Here is a 5,209-nt window from a genome sequence, read left to right as displayed (position 1 = left end):
TTCTTTTCTTCCTCACACCTCCTTCTTTTTCCACCCGTCCTCTTCTCCAATCTTTGTCTCTCCAATTCTTTCTATCTTTTTCTCCATCTTTCTCTCTTTCCTCTTCTCACTTTCACCACTCTATCAGCCTTTTTCTTTTCCACTCCACTCCCACCCCCATCCCAACCCCCTCTCTTTCACTCCCTCCCCATTCTTTCTCGATTTTTGTCTTTCCGTCTTCATTCCATCTCCCGCTCTCTCTATCTGCCTCTCTTTCCTTGTCTCTCTTCTTCGCTCTCTCCCTCACTTTCTCAGACCAAAACCAATTGATGTGGAGACAATTATCCTAGTAATAAAATACCTTCGCGAAACAAATGCTGTAGGAGCAGACGGTATTGCTTTGCGCTTTATTAAGGATAGTCTACCGCACATTATCCTGCGGTCATAATTAACACTTCCCTGGTCACTGGTGTTTTTCCAACGCTTTGGAAACATGGAATAGTAACACTAATTTTCAAATCAGGAGATATAGACGACGTTAATAATTACCGCCCTATTACAATACTCCCTGTATTATCTAAAGTTCTTGAGAAAATCGCAGCAAATCAACTAACGAATTTGCTGGAGGCCAATAACCTATTATCTAAAACACAACATGGCTTTTAGAAATAGGTTATCCCCTGAAAATCCAGCGTGTATTGCAGATAACTAATAAAATTTATGATAATATAAACAAAAAATCAGGTAAATTTACTCACATTATGTGATCTTTCAAAAGCTTTTTGACAGTTGTAAATCACAAAATTCCTCCTTAACAAAACTAAGATCCCATAGAATTGATTCTTTCTGGTTTAGTAGCTATCTGAATTAATAGAACTCAATCTTGTTAAAATTAATGAAAGCATATAATCGAAACAACCAGTAATGTTTTGGTGTTCCACAAGGATCTATTTTAGGCCCAATCCTATTTACAGTTTTTCATAATGACTTTATCAAACAATTGCTAATAACTGCCTGCTAGTGCAGTACGCCGATTATTCACAGTTTCTCCATAGTGACTCAGTAATATAAACTTAAATACATTAATAAGAAATAGACAAAACAACTCTTATTACAAGCTAGAAATATACTTTGAAAGTAATGGTCTTAAATTAAATCCCCATAAAACACAATGCATATTTATAGGTAGTCGACAGAACACATTGCCGAAAATCCCAATTCGACACAACCATAGAATTTGAAGGCCACCCTATCAAACCAAACATTTTCAAGTGAAAAAATTGGAAGTACACTTGACAGATACATGACATTTTGAAACAACACGTTTTGAATAACATACACAGGAAAGTAATGGGTACATAAATATTTATAAATCGCATAAAAAAAACAAATCACTACGGATACTAGAATCATGGGTCCCGTGCAAACACTAGCTCTTAGCATAATAAACTACTGTTCAAATGTATGGGGGATTCAATTTATTTGGAGGTTCAACAAACACAAATTCAAAAAGTACAAAAAATTACGAAACTTTGCTGCAAAAGAGTTGCCACTGGTAATGTCAGTAAATTCGATCATATTACCCCCATATATACAAAATTAAAATGGTTGTTAAAAGTTCATCCTAAGTGCATTTATGATACCTGTCTCTTTAACCTTCAAATTGATACATGGATTTTCCTATCCACCATGGTTATTCCCCCTGCAAACTGTAGGAACACAGCTGGCATTCAAACACGCCAGGTAAATTCCCTATATGTAAAAAGATCAAATATAGAAACAGGGGTAAGACAGGTACAAATTCGTGGACCGAAAATGTGGAACTTGTTACCAGATAATATTAAAAACATTAACAACTTTTGTAATTTTGAAACAAAATTGAAAGAACACCTTTTTACTCATCAAGTGTAAATATGTATGTATTCATATAAGAATAACCATTGTAATTTATGGAATAAAATGTTTGAATTTGATTTTGAATTTGAAGTCTCCGGCTTCCTCTCTCCCCCTACTCCTCTCTCTCTCTCTCTCTATCTATCTATCTATCTTTCCCTCTCCTCTTCGCTCCCTCTCCCACTCTTTCCAGCTTCCTTTCCCCCCTCCCTCCTCCTTTCTCCCTCTCTCTCTTCCTCCCTCCCTCCCTCTCTCTCCTCCTTCCCCCTCCTCCCTCCTACTCCTCCATCTCTCTCTCCTCCACTTCCCTCCCTCTCTCCCCTCCACTTCCCTCCCTCTCTTTCCTCCACTTCCCTCCCTCTCTCTCCTCCGCTTCCCTCCTCCCTCCCTCTCTCTCTCTCTCCTCCGCTTCCCTCCTCGTATCCCTCCTCCCTCCATCTCTCTCCTTCTCCTCCCTCCCTCTCCTCCTCCCTCTTCCCTCCCTCTCTCTCCTCCACTTCCCTCCCTCTCTCTCCTCCTCCTCCCTCTCTCTCTCTCCTCCACTTCCCTCCCTCTCTCTCCTCGACTTCCCTCACTCTCTCTCCTCCTCCCACCCTCTCTCTCCTCCGCTTCCCTCATCCCTCCCTCTCTCTCTCTTCCTCGTCTCCATCTCCTCCTCCCTCCTCCCTCCCTCTCTCTCCTCCACTTCCCTCCCTCCCTCTCTCTCCTCCACTTCCCTCCCTCCTCGTCTCCCTCTATCTCCTCCACTTCCCTCCCTCTCTCTCCTCCTTCTCCCTCCCTCCCTCAATCTCCTCATCCCTCCTCCCTCCCTCACTCTCCTCCTCCTAGCTCTCTCTCCTCCACTTCCCTCCCTCCCTCCCTCTCTCCTCCTCCGCCTAGCTCTCTCTCCTCCCACCGGCGCAAACAAGACTATAATAGTGATGATAATAACGTCAAAAGTGCAAAATACCCTTCCCATCATCTAGGGCTAATGAGCTCCTTGACTGTAACACAGGTTTAAGGAAGAAGGAGACTCAAGCACATCCCTAATACTCGAGGGAAAAAGTGGGAGAAAAAGAACTAGTGTCTGTTAATTAGGTAATTAAAACGCGTGTTTCTTCGAGGTATTACTGGTTGAAGGAAGTGCCTTTACTTTGCCTTTGTTTGGTTGTTTTTTTGTTTTTTTTCTGAATGGAGTGTGGCTTAAAGACTTCGGTTAAGAGAATTATTGTTTATGGTTGTTTCTCATGTCTTTTTTACTTTTTTTTTTTTAGGGGGGGGTGAGGCGGGAAGGGGGAGTGAGGGTTTGTACGATTGGTTTTGTTATTTTGTTTGTTTGTTTTTTAAATGTCATGTTCTCCTCCCATGGAAATACACGGTGTTTGCTTTCGATCTCCGTCATGCACATAATCTCTCTCATAATCGTTATCATCTAATCCACGTAATCTTCCCTTTATTTACCCGTCCATCATTAAACACACTTTACAGCCTCATTAAAGTCTTTACACTTAAGGCAAAACTAATCAACATTAACTTGCAAAGAAGAAGAAAAATATATGTTTCTTCCTTAAAGACTTTCATTTCTCATCCTGCCTTACAAACAAGGTTCGGGGAAATTTTGACGGTGAAAGACGGAGAGGAATATCCCAAGACTTATTTGCATATTCATGAAGTTTCAGCCTCTCTCTCGCTCTCACTTCTTGAAAGTCTCTTTCTCTCTCTCTCTCTCTCTCTCTTTCTCTCTCTCTCTCTCTCTCTCACTTCTTGAAAGCCTCTTTCTCTCTCTCTCTCTCTTTTCTATCTCTCTCTCTCGCTCTCACTTTTTGAAAGCCTCTCTCTCTCTCTCTTTTCTCTATCTCTCTCTCTCGCTCTCACTTTTTGAAAGCCTCTCTCTCTCTCTCTTTTCTCTCTCTCTCTCTCTCGCTCTCACTTTTTGAAAGCCTCTCTCTCTCTCTCTCTTTTCTCTCTCTCTCTCTCTCTCACTCTCACTTTTTGAAAGCCTCTCTCTCTCTCTCTTCTCTCTCTCTCTCTCTCTCTCTCTCTCTCTCTCTCTCTCTCTCTCTCTCTCTCTCTCTCTCTCTCTCTCTCTTTCTTTCTTTCTCTCTCTCTCTCTCTCTCTCTCTCTCTCTCTCTCTCTCTCTCTTTATGATCGAAAGGATAATGATAGTGATAATGATAATAGCAAAAATAATGCTAATGATTATATTGATGATGATAATTTACTAATAGCAATAACAAAAGCTAATGATAATGAAAGTGAAAAATGATTATCATGATAAAGGATAAAGGATGATAACAAAAATAAGGATATAAAAATAAAAGTGATATTGATATCAATAGCAATAGTAAGGACAATAAAAATGATAAAAATCAATAATAATGATGATAATAATAACCATCATCATAATGATAAAAAAAATGATAATAGTAGTAATAATATTATCCATAGTAGAAAAAGCGGAGTAGTAATAATTATGTTAGTAATAATAATGTTAATAACAGAACTAATGATTGCAACAAAAATGATAATGACAACAATGATAGTAATGATTATGATAATAATGATAACGAAAGCAATAGAATTGTAAAGAATGAGAGGGACAATAGTAATAACGATAACGAAAACGTAGAGATGATAAGGATAAAGATGATAATGGTAATGATAACAATAGTAATAATAACAAGAATAATGATGATACCAATGATAACAATAATGGTACAGATATTATCAATAAATATTGGAAACGTGATGATAGTAGTAATAATACCAACAATTATAACAACAATAGCAATGTCAATCATGATAATGATAATAAGAAGAGTAATTATAATGAAAATATAAATAACAATGATAACCATAACATTACTAACAACAATGATGATAATGATCATTAAAATGATAATATTGATAATAACATTACCATAGGTAATCATAATAATAACAATAATATCAACAACGCAATTATAAGAGAATGATAATCAAAGTAGTAATAACAATAATGATAACAATCATAGGAATTACAATGATAGGAACAACAGTAACTGCAACAATAATGGTAATGATTTCATTCATAACCTTGATAATGCTATCATGATGAAGATAATGATGATAATTAGACTCAAACTAATGATAATCATAATGATAAAGATTCTGACGATTAGAGTAAAATGATGATAATCATAATGATGATAATAATTATGATAAGATAACAATAATAATGATCATGATAAATCATGATAATAAAATTAGTAATAATATTAATGATAAGGATGATGATATTTATAAGAATGATAACAATGATAATACTAGTAACAATTTTCATATTAATAATTATAATAACAATATAATACTACTAGT

This window comes from Penaeus japonicus, unplaced genomic scaffold, assembly GCF_977035675.1.
Source record: "Penaeus japonicus unplaced genomic scaffold, GWHDUDI00000001_assembly GWHDUDI00000041, whole genome shotgun sequence".
In the NCBI taxonomy this organism is placed as follows: Eukaryota; Metazoa; Arthropoda; class Malacostraca; order Decapoda; family Penaeidae; genus Penaeus; species Penaeus japonicus.
This window is presented reverse-complemented; position numbering follows the sequence as displayed.